Raw genomic sequence first — 15,995 nt, 5'->3', positions numbered from 1 at the left:
CTGGGCCGAATTGGAGAGAATGCTTCTCGTTCTCCTTGGCAAGGTCTTTGCCCGTCTGCAGGAAGGAACAACCGTGGCCGGATTGTCCGTGGATGGCGGGGAAAGTGTCTCTGTGCTCGGCCAGCGAGTGAGGGGGAGTTTCTGTCGCGCTCTATTCGAAATAAAAGCAACTAAAAAAGAAACTATTCAGATTAAAAGCTTTAAGGAAAAATAGGAAGGAATAAGCTTACGATGTACTAAAAAAAGATAAATTAAGCTTAAACTGGATTAGAAAAAGTAGCTTTAAACTAAAAGTTAACTACAAAAAGATAAGTTTAAAATAAACTTAAGAAAGATCACACAGCTGTTGAATTTGTTTCCTTTGTCTCCTCTGGATCACTTAGAACTAAACTGGAGGTGCTAGCTCTATTGTGAGTGGAACTGGAAAGAACTATTTTAGCTGTGTCTGAACTTAAATAGTACCTTGGAGGTGACTCACGCCTTCTAGCAGGGCTAAGGGTCTCAGGCCAATAGGAAGGTCAGAGTTCAAACTCTGAGGCGCAGCTAGAGACACAGCAGGGGTCACTGACAGTTTTGACTGTAGCTTGCCACCCCAAAGTACTTTAGGCTGGATCGGAATTTCCCACAAGGCCTCATTTTTGCAGTTCTCTGTGGCTGCAGGTCCCAACATACTCAACAGAGTTAAATACCAAAAGAGACTTGTCCCTTTAATCAGTCAGTTTCCCTAAATTTCCTATTTGGCCAGAAAATGTTTCTGGACAAAGGCTATTTACCTCAGCAGGTAGAAAGTAAAAAAGAATTTAGTCTAACAGAATTGGAATAAAAAGAAAGCCATTTAACCTTTAGCCTGTTCCTATTTTAACTCTATCACCTGAGTGAAACTAGAAGCAGTAAAACAGAATTAAAAAACAAAGAAGCACCTGTCTCATACAATTCCAGGTGAGACCAAACAGTTGAAACTATCAATCTAGTTAACCTTAGGCAGCAGATACAATAGTAATTTAGTAGAGAAGCTTGTTAAAGAATATACTTATCCAGAATCTAAGAAGTCCAGTAGTATGAAGGCCCCAGAAGTCAAAATGCGCATAGTCAATTGTGCATCTGTCAAGTTGCAGGCAAAGAGGATGCATCCAATAAAGCTGAATTGATATTTCTGTTATTATATCATCACTGTTACTCTTTTTCCCATATCCTGGCTGTCACCACATCCACCCCCTCAAAGACAAACAAACAACTCACCATTTCTTGGATATTACATTTTTTGCTGTTGGAGTCACTTTGGAAGCCAGACAGGCCCGGAGGCTGCTGATGTTAAAGCCTCTGCTGATACACAACATTACAACCTAACCAACGGGGGGGTAGCAGTTTAATAAAACATAACCATGATGAGTGAAGGACAGCGAAGCAGGAGCCTCCTGTTTATATACACAAGCCAGTATCTGTGTGAACACTTGGGGTAATGTACCTATATTAGCAGACTGAGCGCCGTATTAGCTGAGTGTGAAGCCTAATGAAGGCAGTTTAGCAATCCAGATTACTTGGCAGAAAATTGCATCATCTGTGGCAGAGCAACGCGGGTAATCTCAATCTCCCTTGAGGCAGAGAGGATCCAGTCCATTCCCACTCAAGGCAAAGCCTCATGTGTATGGAAGAGTGAGGCGGCAGGCATGAGCCAGAAGTGTTGATCGTGATATGAGCAGCTTAACATCAGCAGATTTCAGGATGTCAAAGACAAGACCCGTCAGAGCAGAATTGCGACAAATGTCGATCTAGAGTTGCGCAAATTCAAATATGACTTTTCAGACTGAAGTAGTAGTGCATCAATCCTGGACTGTATTTGATTTAGAACCTTGTATGGCAAGGGTCCAAATCAGAGGAACAGATATGTGTTGTTCACTGTTAAGATGCCTGCAGTCTGTGTTTGTAAGATGCATATTAGCAGTGAAACCTTTGTCTGCATATGCCCATAATTGACCTTTTGCTAAACCCCTCCCTCCAGCAGCGATTGTCCACTCATGGCTGAGCGCATCAGGCCTGTCAAGCTTTGGATTTCTTGACATCATGTAGTGTTGCGTGTGTCAGTGTCTCAAGAGCTCGGTGGGATGTGTGATTTCATTTGCATTTTGCAATGGATGATCAAACGGGGTGTTAATGTTGCAGCACTCCCCCTTGTGCTGTGAGATGAGTGAAGCACAAAGTGGCACTTTTGGCTCCAGTCAGAATTTTATTCTGGTGAAGACCAAATTAAATGAGGTCTCCCCCAACCAGTGTCATGGAAACAGGCTCCAAAAATTGAGTGCATGTTTCTGGCAACGAAACAATGATATGTCTACCACGGCCGACTTCATGATCCTAGAGAATAGGAAAACAAGGAAAGGGATATGTCAAATAATTAGGAGCTAATTGTAACATTCAAAGTACAGAAAATTCATTAAGATTTTTAAACAGATCTTACTAACTAGTTTTGGGACGTACTTGTTCCATCTGGTAAAGCTTAGTGTAAATAGTCTGAGTAAAGAAAAATTTTGGAAAAATCGTGTGACATCATTATCTCCCTGTATCTGCACATCTTATCTCTCCAATGTAAGCCAACCTGCGCATAACTGCCCATTATGTAAAACCAGATTTGTTATAGACACCAGTTCTCACTATTTAAGCTTGTGAGAAGACATTGTCCATTATTTTTGGCATGATGGTGGGCAGGTCTCAATACTACATTCACCTATGGGTCTCAGATGTGGGAATCTGATTTGAAACGGCTTCATTCTTATCCTTCAGAACGGAAAAGCACCGTGGTGACTGAATTTCCACAAATTACCCAGAATTTGAAGTTCAATTGATTAACCCGCCGATTGCGCATTTAGTTTCCTGAAAGCAGTAAACTTGTTGAGTGGGTACTTCTTGCCAAATTGCACCATGGGGGTCGCTGATGTCTACCTCAAAGTCTTTATGTACACAAGCTTGTACCTTTTACCTTCTGATAACTCTATTCTCAGATTTGTTGGAGTCATCCACCTTTTACCTTCTGATAACTCTATTCTCAGATGTGTTGGAGTCACTCCTTTATTGAATTTGGAGACGTTTTAGTGGAAAATTACTGAGGTGAAAAAAAACTATTTTGTATACATGTCAGACTTCTATGACCTGAATTGTTTGTGCCCTGAAACCTGCATGAATTTTCTACTACTTGACTGTCAATGGACTTAATTTCTGTTTATCTTCAAAAGGAAACGTCTGCAAATCAGTTTCCTGATTCCTGTCTCAAACTGCACCTACAGTACCAGTCTGAACTGGCTCAGACAAACAGCCTTAGTTCTCCTGTATAAGATCCTTGCAATTGACTGTTCTCCACCAACACTCTGAGATCCCGGTGACTCTCTGTGTTGATCTTTTCTGCAGAAAGCCCCTATTAAAATACACAGAGGTAAATTTGGTGTTCCAGCCTCTTGTATTTTCGCATTTACATCACAAGTTACAACCCTTGCCATATATTAGCCGATGAAACGTCACATTTTCCAAACTAATCAGAGTATGTTGCACTTTTATGAAAGTAACTTCTTTGAGACTGTACTAACAATACAAGCACCGTTAAGGCTCTGCATAAACTACGAAATAGGTGACACAGGCTAACTGGCTTAACCTTACAGGAACATGATACTGCCGAATTTCTATAAATTCTACGCATATGAGGCTGCTGTTTTTTTTTTTTACCCTGGAAGATGTAGTTTTATCCTCAGCCTTTTAGGACACATGAGATATGTAGCATTCAAAAGGATAGTAAGACCCATTTCCAGGATTTCTTTTTTTTAAATGACTGAGCGGGAGATGGATGGTTACCGGTAATGAGGAGCCAGCTTTTATCTTTATCTGTCTGAAACCATTATTTCAAAAATTAATATCAATGTTTGAGTGGTAAATCTGTCAGTGTACTGCTTTGAGAAAAGCAATCCAGCAGCGGGAGCTGAAAGGAGTTGGGTGGAGAAAAGGGTCAGTTACATGCAATGGATTCCAAAATTAGTATTTACTGTTTTCATGTAATTAGACATCAGAAGAAAAGCCATTTTGTTGGTTGGAGAAGATGTTGCATCTTCTCTTGACCCCAGTGTTTGGAAATACGCTATAAACTAAAAAATCTCACTGCCTTAAGATTCTTAAAGGCTGCTTATGATGTACAATGCAAATTGGTCATTCACAGCGGCGCCTCTAGTAGATGGGGAGGACATGTTCGGCAAGAATCGCTGCTCTCCTCTCAGGCTCGAATACATTTACAAACATAATATCGTTTCTTATTCCCCTGCCACTAAATCAAACACGGAAGGGGGATTCTGTGGAAGCCTGCAGATGCTTGTTCAAATTACATCCGAAATTCTTATCTCAAAATGAGCAGTCGACAGCGCTCAGGCCCCCTCATCATCGCGCTGACAATTTACCTCCCCTGCTGGTTTGAAGGAGCTGAAGCGTGTCAGCATATGGTGTCAGATTCATTCAGAGGAATGTTGGCGTTGGTTAATATTGCATGCTCTGGGCATTCAGGAAGGGTTGGTCTGTGTGCACATCGCAACGTGCAAATCAAAATCATTTCTGCACCACTTTGTTCACGTGAACAATCGCAAGCAAAAGAGAATAAGGAGTATTTAAAAAAAATAAAATGTAAAGCAGGGTTCATCTACTGTGTCCTGTAGAAGTGAGAGTTATTAAGCAAACATGTGGATGTCAACACAAATCTCACTCAGGAAGCGCAGATATGATGTTTGGTTAGAGATTTGCAACTCCTTCCTGCAAAAATAATGTCTTGTAGGGACACGGATCTTTAAGGATATGTGGATTTTACTCACTTTATACTTAATAGAATAATTTTAACTCTTTGATGCCTCAAGTGAGGTCAGAGTATATCTGCTGAAATGTTTGTTTGCAAATTGAAGGTCCTTTTTAACGTGAGAAATGAATAACTTATAAAAGGCTTTGGTGGGCTCTATTGAGGAGGAATGGTTTGATCTAAATATACTGTAGATTGTTTAACTATTCTTAAGGCATAAAGGCATAGTAAAGTGAAGGCATATCTACAAAATATGATTTAAATATCTGACTTGTTACTTCATGACATCAGGAGTCGAGTTTGATGTCTAGAGCACTTTTCCTAACAAAGTTACAATGTGATTTTAAAAGAGGATAAAACGAAAATAAAATTGAACAAATATTTTAATGTAAAATAAATACAGTATTAGTTCAAATCAACCCAGAGATTAAAGGGTTTTATTTATTTTAAAAGAAGGTTTTAAGTAGGATTTAACAGGGACAACAGATGTAACATTTCTGATGTCAGCTGTGTTTCAGGGCTTGCAGTGCAAACGCATGACTCACCTACTGGCTCTGGGAACTATCAGACTATCCAAGATGGGGTGTAGGCTCATAGGGAGGTAGTACATTCTTGATAAACACAGGAGCCTATTTATGTAGCTTTAAGAGTCATCAATTAAATCAATGTGAAAACATAAATGAAACCATTCCAGCGAGGCTACAGTCGGAGTTATGTGGTCAATTCTTCTTGAACCAGTGATAATCCTATATTAGTCGGTGTACATCCTTGTAAGGGACTGGAGGAGGAGCTGCACAAATGACAAATTTATTATTATGATCTAGTGTTGTAATTCTCCATTACTTCTTCCACTACTGGATATGATTTCTATATCTGTGTGCGTGTGGCAGTCTACAGTAGTGTGTGTGTGTGTGTGTGTGGGGGGGGGGGGGGTCCATCTCTCTGTCACAGTGTGATGGGGTGTAAAACACCTGTGCCCACTGGCAAGACAGATGCCGCTTGCTCCTCAGGTGTAATTGGATCATGCACCGGCCTATAGTGTGGCCATCGATTCCTCTTCTCACCCCTCCTGTCCAACATTAGAAGATTCCTATTGATTCTCCCCTCACACTGATCATGAGTCCTCGGACACATGATCGACCTTAATCTGTGGTGTTCCATTTCTCTCAAAAGGTCTTCAATCATTCCACATACAACCCAAATGAAATGTTCACTAGCGGCGAGAAGCAGCTCCACTGCTCATGTGAAATCAAAACTGTATGTTGACAATTTCTTGTTTACCAGAGCAGCGTATTGACAGTTCGTGGGCTGCAGAACAATGAGGCAACAGACTGAACAAGGTGACGTGTTTTTATGTCAGGAAAACAGTTACATCATTGGCAAAAAAAGGATTTGTAATTGTGGTGACGTATTGAGAGTCGGCCTTGACAGGGATTTATTGTAAGAACCAGCAAACCACGATTTATTTACATAAAATTCTCAATTCATAATGTCACCTACCACCATTTCACTGCTGACTCTGTGGGGACTTCTGCCATCTCACATTTAAAAAATAATACTGTGCTAGAATCAGCAAAGCATTATGTGACAGTCCCAATATATTCATAATTCACTCTCAAATATTGTACTTGTGTGCAGTAAATAGTTAATTTATGGTTTCGTACAGTGTAATGTATCATTAAATTACACAATGTATGAGCGGTTACAATGGACTGTTTGGGCCATATTTGAAAAAAATACACTCTTACGATTTTGACTGTCGTAATAATACGAGAATTAAGTCAGATTGTCACAAGAATAAATGTCATAAAATCACCATGGGAATTAAATTGTAGTTTAATGAGAAAATAAATATTTTACAAGAAAAAGAAAAACATCTCATTGTTTCTAGAGAAACTATGAAAACCCATTTGAACATCACATAGATGTGACAAGTAAGCCTCACAGTTGACCACTGATTCTACTCCTCCGTAAAATAGGCCATTTCCCTTAGGCCCTTGTGTTTCTCTTGTCAGAACTTATACTTAATAATGTGGTACTGAAGAATCAGTATTTGTCATTTGTGGAACTTGTATAACTCAAGAAGATGCTGCACATTTCATTGCGGGCGTATTCTCTAATATTCCCCATGTTGACACGTAGCCTAAATTATGATATAATCACTGAAAAGCTGCATTTTTTTATCCCCTAACACTCTGCTGTAGAAAATAAGTTCACTGCCAATGATCGAAATCTTAGTGTTGCATATCTTGACAAGTGATTCGTGATTATACTTAAATGGATTTAGTCGAGCAGTTGTTTGGAAGTTGTCTCTCAGGGTGACATTTACTTGCTTTTATAATGGCACGCAAACTCTGAGCACTTAATTGCCTTGGGTGCATCAACAATTCCAACAGTCAAACAGTGTCATTATAATCCGTGGAGCCGGGGGAACTTATTTCATTTCAAATGCATGTAGGTGCGTTTCTATTTCTGTATGGCACAAAGGTGATAAACAAATCGAATTACATTTAGATATGCAAAGCTGCTTGCTGGGTACATTGGCTTGTGAGTCCACTTATGTGTGTGATGTGTGAACATCTGTGGCAAAGTATTAAAATGCACAATGTTTAAGCGCTGCAATTTTGGCCAACACGTCAGCAACAGTAAGTACATACATTCCTGTGCATTGGTTTGTACCGAGCTGGAGTTTTGTGTCCTCCTCCACTCTGACCTGCTCTCCCTTTAACTTGTAAACACTCATCACTAGTTAGTGGAACCTAGTTTTTGAACTGTGAACTGGCACAACACTGCATACCTGTGTGAGCAGCTTTCTCTGTGATGAAGATGAACAAAAACACACAGGAGTCGTCTCACTGATGAACACCATAACTCCATCTTTAAGGGGTTTCCAAAGCACAGAACCTAACCCCAAACATTAATGACCTGGCAGCCACGAAAATATGCCACACATCTGGCACATATATATAAAATAAGGATGTAGCCTACCTCAATAGGTTTTCTTTTTGCACTTTATCCAATATCCTGTTTGATAAATGTTGGCCCTCGACGTAGTCCAAGTTTTTATTATGGCCCTCCTGTTATAGCTGGTTGTTCTGAAACATTAAATAAGGAAATTTACGTTGAAGGAACCGTAGCTATTCAATATTGGGAGTTATTTTAGTGTATGTTGATTTTAGTTGTAATGGTTGACACATCGTATATAAAAGAAAAACATACACTAGGACATGCTGTGTGTGTGTGTTTGTGTGTTTGGAGGTTGGCTACAGCTCTCCCAAACAGCCACCTCTTTTCATGTCTGTGAGCTCCACCAGATACTGCTTGATTTTCATGCTTTTCAATGACTCTCTTTGACCGGCTGCAAGACGTTGCCTTGGGCCCTCTAAGCAGAAATATAACAACCATAATGAATATAAAAAAAATGCAGTGTGAGGTTTTTAACAAGTGCTTATACATGGTGTATTATGATGATGAATTCCCCCTGCCTTGGCACCCTCCAGATACAGCACAGAAAAAAAAGATGTAAACTGTGTCACACACACACAGAGACGGAGAACAAGGGGAGACAGATTTGAAAAGAGGAGGGGGTTTCTGCACAGCTTCTGAACGTGATTTAAAGATGCACTGTCGAGAGGTGTTGACAAAAATATTTGGGGCACCTTTTAATACACTGCAATCTATTATAACAGCACAAATACCCTTGGGATAATAGAGCCATCAGCATCTCTTTGACACAGTATCAATCTTCAGAGGAGCATTGGCACATGCATGTGTTAAAAACCACCCCCTGCAGGTATAACGGGCATTGTCAAAATAAAAGCCACCAAACATTGAAACAAAGATATGCAGATAAAAGTGAGACCTTTTGGGGGATTTTCGAAAGATTATCCTCATACCACACTGTGGACGCTCAATGCTGTCTGGGCTGTCTCTTCTTCCACACAGAGGTTCTTTTTCCTTCTTCTTCTGGTTCTTGTGGCTCCCCAGTGTTAAAGCCAGCAGAACTTGCAGTGCCACTTTGAAGTTGAAACATTCAAGCTGCGATGTCTCAGGCTCGCAAATACATCACTATAATCCGATTGCTCCCTTTTGATGGTCTTTGAAATGGTGCTTAACCGAACGTCAAGTGTATAACGTGTGTAGGAATCCTGAGGTGCATTCAAATCGCCATTAAAAAAAAAAGGGAGACGGCAGAAGAATAAATCGCACATGATCACCCCTTCTGCTATAAATCACTAGCAGTAGCCTTGGCAAAGTTTCCCACTACCAACTTTGAATACTAAGTCAATTTTCTTGTCTACTCATCTCTGCATTCATTTTTATATTAATTTTGTGTGCGTTGTTCAAACAATTTCTCGTGATGTATAATTTAACAATTTATGTATGAAACGGTTACAGTGTCGGGCTCCCAAATCATTTCCAGACAGAAACGAGTGAGATTGCTATAATTTGCTGGGAGGGATCAACCAAATCTTGTGTCGGCTACTGATAGAAAGTCCAGCGAAGAGCAACATCTTTTTAATTCTGCTGTGGCAATATACACTGCTCAAAAAAATTAAAGGAACACTTTTTTATCAGGGTATGGCATGAATTCAATTGCACTTTTTTGATAATTATCTGGTCAGTTAAGTAGCAGAGGGGGTTGTTAATCAGTTTCAGCTGCATTGGTGTTGATGGAATTAACAACAGGTGCACTAGAGGGGCAACAATGAGACGACCCAGTGTAATAACTGTCATGATTTGATTCACAGTTAACGAGTTATCACAATTAAAACTGTATAGATTTATTTTTCTTTTGGCCTCTTATGACAGATAATACAAGCTGTAAACACAGAACTGACCTTTTTTTACCTTGTATTAGCTGCTTGGATAAATATACAGCATATACACACAAAGATGAATTTAGGGTTGTGTTTCTGGACACCAAATGTTCACCAGCAGGTGCCTAATGTTGAGTGTCTGCAGCTTGGTCCTGGTCAGGAAGCCTGCTGTTGGTTTTAACACAGGAAGGTAGTAAATGCTGCTCGACTCTTTGCCTGGCGCCCCTCCGACGGTGCCTGCTTTGTTAGCTACTTGGTCAATGGACCAACAAGCAGGGATGGTTTTCCCTTTTCCCAGGACATTTGCAGGTGGGTGAGCTGTGAACAGAAACGTCTTCCTGAATCCCCCCCGGCTCCCAATATCTTCTTAGCTTCTTCAAAGAGCTCCTTGATTGCTTTGTGTCGCCCCTTGTCTTTCAGTAGACATGATGTTGAATTAAACCTCTTATGACGACCTCCACTGGGCAGAGCCTCGTGCTCCATCCGCTTTCCCTGAACACCACAGTCAAGTCCAAGTACCTCTTGGGCTCTAGACAGTCTGGTAATAACGGGAGCAGCGAGCAAGAACCTAAAGCCGGGGCGAAGCGATGACTACATTTCACAAGAGTAGCCCACATTCAAGGTTAGCAGGTGAACAAGCAGGAGAGACCGATTCCATTTAGATGCTCGTTTTCCACCTTTCTATTGAAGCTCGGCTCTGGATCGCATCAGAACTTCCACTAGAGGTAACGCACGATAAAAGCATTCATGGCACAGGATAATGAACAAGACGAATATTTCTTTTTTGTAAGTTAGAAAAGCTGACTCCCTTTTATAATAAAGATAGTAGGCCAAGTATTTTTTGGTTGCGAGATACAGTGGACTCGGTAAGAATAATGCATCTTATTATAATTTAATTTATTTATTATTTAATCTGGGTTTGTGGCAGTTGACCATGCCACGGGGCTCTCACCACAGCAGCCAGAGACGAACCTTCAGGTTTTGGCAGCTTTTATTTAACGACCACACACACGTGAACAAACATAAAGAAACAAACTTAAACTTCTTAGGCTTTTTTTAGCTCAGTCTCTCGTGTGTGTCTCTCCTCAGTGGCCGTCCTCTGAGCGTTCTGCTCAGGCAGCTCAGACTCCAGTGTTTAAGATTTATCTTCACACTTTCCACATAGTTTGGTGGTTACAACTTCCATGGTAGCTCATGCTTTGTTCAGCACATTGTGCGTTCACCTGGAATCAATTGTGCTTAATAAATCAAGCTTTACTTGTTTTATTTTCAGATTAAAAAAAATCATTAGAAAATGTATGCACAGTGCAAACGGGATTACGGGTGTTGACACTGGCAACCAACAGTTAAAGTAGTTAAGGTGCTGTCTTTTACTTGATCGTAAACACTTAAGCTGAAAGGCCTCATGAGGAACTGCCGAGGAGGAAGAGACACCTTTCACAAATGTGAGGTAATCTGTACCACATTAAAAGTACAAATATTTATTATGGCTGCTTTAATCACTACATAACTCCTGATGACATTTGCAGCTATTAAAGCGAAGCGAGACAAGACACAGCTGTGTTCCACATAGCCACATTGAAAAGCTAAAATATACTGTTCTGATCTTCCAAGTAATCACAGTGAAGATGTCTGCCGCCTGGCGACACTATAATTTGAGGACGTGCAGAAGGTGAGGCGTTGCTGCGAGCTTCGGCGGCGTAATTAAGACTCTTACAAATCTGGCAACCCAGTAGGGTGGAAAGCACATTGCTAAGACGCAGGTCCATCCTCTAACCACTGATCTGGCACTGGCGGCATCCTCCTGTTATTAGCTCTGACATGAAAACAAGAACCAGACAGAGAAGCTATGTGGGATGAGCAAACAAAGGATGGTACCGTCTGACAGAAAGACTAACATCAAGCATGACGTTCAGCTCTCCCTTTCCTTCTCCTCGTCTCTCCACTGTCTTGTTTAGCTCGTCCAGCAATCTGTCTCCTGCTGGAGTATTCCTTTGGCCTTTTGTTTACCCATGATGGCCTCAGTCTGTGTAGCCGCTCCCTGTCTTCCATTGTGCGTCAAAGTCCCTCCGTGTTTGTCTGCTGCATCATTCTGGCCTGACCCACATTACCTCTGGTCATCAATTTTGTATATAGCTGATGCATTATGATGCATGGACCTCTAAGCCAGAGAGGTTTCCCCCCCGGCGACGAGAACCGTGCCACGCCACACACATGCATGCACACACACTCGAGCATAAATCAGGACTGTAGCAGTCACTGGCTAACATAAGCCCCCCAGCAACAACACACACTAACAGCACTGCAGCCCATTTAGAGGCAGAGAAACGGGGGGGGAGACTGTGCTGTCTGACTGAGGATGATGATATCTCAGCAGAGACACTGGATGTGGTAAATAAAGAAATAAATGGAACGGATAATTAAGAGATGTAGGGATAAATACACAACCCGTGGGTTTTAATAGAGATTTGAAGCAGCTAACTGATGGAAAACAAACAGACCAAAACACAATCACATTGAGACCATCTAAAGCTATAGAGCTTCAGCTGTTAAGAAGTTTGCCTGTGTGAACACCAGGCTGGAAGTGCCAAATAAAAACATCCACACAAAGTGTGTGGTACAATGAATGTGTCTGGCTCTTTTTGGAATGGCTGTGGTTATGGCACAAGGTGTATGCAGGGTATGCATTTTTATTTGTCAATTTAGGACTTTCTTTCTTTCGGTTGCAGTAAATGTCTGCATTAGTTAAACCAGTGCTTAGTCACTGAATCAAAGGAAGGGCCTGAGGGCTGGCCTGCAGGCTTCACCACCCTGGGGCAGGGAGGTCGTTGTGTTTACCGTAGAAAACTTTCAGTTCAGCAACGCTCAGGGGCACCTACACCACCTGCAGAACAATCAGCTCACATAAATGACTCAATCATCTGCCTAAATACCTGTAGAAAATTGACCTTCCATGACGCCTCTGCCCCTCTTTACTTGCAAACCACATACACGGTTTATAATTCTAAATGTGAGTTTCCCCTTGAAGATCGTATTCATTTTTTGTGGATCCCAGATTTCACGCAGGGGAAGACAAAAGCAGTTTTTTTGTTTCAGACCAGTTGAAGAATGGTGTAAGCATATTTTACTGTAGTATCAGGGGATTGAGTCGTTTGAATTTGATTGAGTCTGTGTCTGAATTCAAGGGCTTCAATTGATGTGCTGCTGTGACGCCAATCAAGGAAATTGTTATATATAGAGTGTATATAAAGGTTGTAAATATGCTATTGAGGAATACATATATGATAAAATACTATCTTTGGATGGTTTTCCCCTTATCCCAGGACATTTGCAGGTGGGTGAGCTGTGAACAGAAACGTCTTCCTGAATCCCCCAGGCTCCCAACATCTTCTTACCTTCTTCAAAGAGCTCCTCAATGGCTTTGTGTCGCCCCTGGTCTTTCAGTAGACGTGATGTTGAATTAAACCTCTTATGACGACCTCCCTATCTAAAGATATGTCCCTCGCGAACAGACTGCATGTAGAGAAGTCTGAGGTGTGACAGACGTACTGTACCTGACCTCTTTCTGAGCTATTACTGGACAGTCTGTGGGAGGGCTTTGGAATATGGTAATTTGCTGAATTTATCTCAGTTCTCTATACAAGTCCACTACCAGTCCATCCATCCGACTTCATCATGCGCAAGGTTTGTCCATGGAGGTTAAATGTTAACAGCCCCATTCATATGCTGTGATTCTGTACTTCCCATAAAGCTTTAATGATTTTTGGATGCTGTGATTGGAGAGGGCCATATAATGCATTTGACTTGGTCTCATCATTGATGAAACTGCTCTTGAATTGCTCCAGCGGCGTGTGTAGAGACATTACCATCCTGCTGTATGTGGGAACTCCATGAGGGAAACACATTTGCTGTGCACCTGTTGCAGTAAACACGGCGTGATATCCCTCAGCTGGTATAATCATGCAGAGCAATCATTGGATCTAATATTTCATGGCGGATCAAGCTGTAGCTGTTTGCGTTACTGTGTTTCCTGAACCGTGTTTAACATCTGGTTACTGGCACTGAGCGTCGGAGGCCTTTTTTAAAACATGAATCAACCCACTCAGTCGAGGTTTCTCATAAGATGAGAGTGTGAATGATTTACTGAAGTGTTGTTACTTTCATACTATGCATGTCGGCTGTTTCCGATGTCTGTTAAGCATTCGGGGAGAGCGTGGCCTAGGGGATAGAGCGGGTGCTCTGCAACAAGAAGGTCGCCGGTTCGAATCCCACTCTATCCCATCTGCATGCCTAAGTGTCGTTGGTATGATACTGAACCCCTAGATGGCCCCTCATAAAATGATGAGTGTTCTAAAAATGTAAGTCGCTTTGGATAAAAGCGTCAGCTAAATGACATGTAATAATGTAATGTAATTTGACACAATCTGCAAACCCAAGTTCACACAATTTCAAAATAGAAGTCGGCAGTGCACAGTAAACATGTTTATTGTCTTGCCTCACTTCTCTTACACTATCTTGCCTCTTTTCCCCATGTCCACTCCTCCTCCCTTCATTTCTCTCATTCTTCGTACAACACCGAGGCACTTTCTCCTTCCTCCTCCCTAGGTCTTGAAGGCTGAGTGGGTGATTATCCAATGCATTAATACTGACTGCAGATCAACACACATGACGGATATTACATTATACTTTTAAGATCTTTCTGCGAGCGCTGAACCTATTAAGGTCCTGGACCCATTCAGGCCACATGTCTGCATGAAGCACACTAAATGAATGGAGAGTTACTGAGAAATAACAGAGGTGTTAAATGTATCTTTAGCAGCTATCTGTAGCATCGAGTCAGCACAGAGTACGTGGGGAGGGAAAGTGATGAAAGGGGGGAGTAATGGCTCTGTGCCTGAGAGGAAAGACACAAATTCTATTAGGACCTAAATTTAAACTGCGGCTCTTTTACTTGGTTTCTCTGCATCTCTCCTTCTCTCACTCTTTGTCTCACACACACACACACACTCACACACCCACCCTGAATGTGAACAGAAAACAACTGAACTGATCAGAGATAGCTGGGCCCTTTATCAAATGAGGAAACATTCTGGAAGGTTAATGAATTTTTTCGTCAGAATAATCAAACCAACTCCTGACTTTTCTGCTTAATTCTGCATAAACATATTGCAAGAAGCAAAAACAGTGAGAGGAGGTGGTGTTAGGTCCCGTATACGATCCATCTCAATCATCTCACACCGTCATTGCAACCCGGGGCGTAAACGCATCACGTGTATTTACTCAGACTTGTCCTCCAATGCACCTGCGATGAGGACGTTACATCCATCTGCATACAAACAGGACAACGCAGTGATTTGCATTTTGAGCTCAGGGGGCAGGAAGTAATATTTTGAGGAGAAATCTCCACAAGAAAACAGCCGCATCTGATCAGCAGCCCCGCTCATGCAGCTCTGCTCCGTTTGAGCATCGTTTTCATCAATTTGTCCAAAACACAGTGGTGCTCCATCATCTCCGGTTTCCTGCGTTGACATTCAGTATCTGTGGTAGTTTATCCGTTCATAACTTGTACACCACATCAAGCGTGAGTCGATTACACTGTTGAAGAGACGTGTTTTTGCAAAAATCTCAAAGTAAAAAATATGCCAAGGAATTTAATGGTCTGCTGTGCATACCCTTATCTGCTGCGGCTTTGTGCTTTCAAGACAAACTTTAATACCGGCCAAAGAGCCTGTGAGATGTGTCTCCTGCTGTCCAGTGTGTGGGCTGTGTTCCACCACGCAGGGACGGACTCCTGCAGACAAACAAATGTTCCTCTTTTGTGTCTGCAGCATTCCACTTTCATTACTCGCATCTCTCCTTCCCCTGCCCTGTAATCAAATCCTCATTGAAAGTGTTACTAACACTGCAAATGGCACACTAAAACACGTGCATTTATGTGTGTGTGTGTGTGTGTGTGTGCGTGTGTGTGTACGTGCCGTCTACCCGACCCGCTCACATTCAGCTTGTAAAGAGGATGGAAAGCATAATGGAGGCTGCAGGGAGCAGGTGTCTTGTGCACTTTAACTCATTATCTTGTAAATCATCATCCTGCTGTCAGCATGTGAATCTGATGAGGATTCTCGCTTGAACTTCCTCTCGGCCTGACATGGCATTGCTTCTCTGAGTTGCAGGAACAAACAGACGGAATATGCCAACAGACAAATGAGAGTCCGCATCGGAGAAGACAGATACAAAGTTGCCCTGGTTCCATTACAGAGGTTTATGCATTTATGCATCTTTTGGCCTCCGAAACAGAATTCATTTCAGCGGAGACTCTATCTGGAGGCCGCTCAGCTATTAGTGCATAATTTGGTTCAGAC

The sequence above is a fragment of the Platichthys flesus genome, chromosome 19 (assembly GCF_949316205.1).
Source record: "Platichthys flesus chromosome 19, fPlaFle2.1, whole genome shotgun sequence".
NCBI lineage: Eukaryota > Metazoa > Chordata > Actinopteri > Pleuronectiformes > Pleuronectidae > Platichthys > Platichthys flesus.
This window is presented reverse-complemented; position numbering follows the sequence as displayed.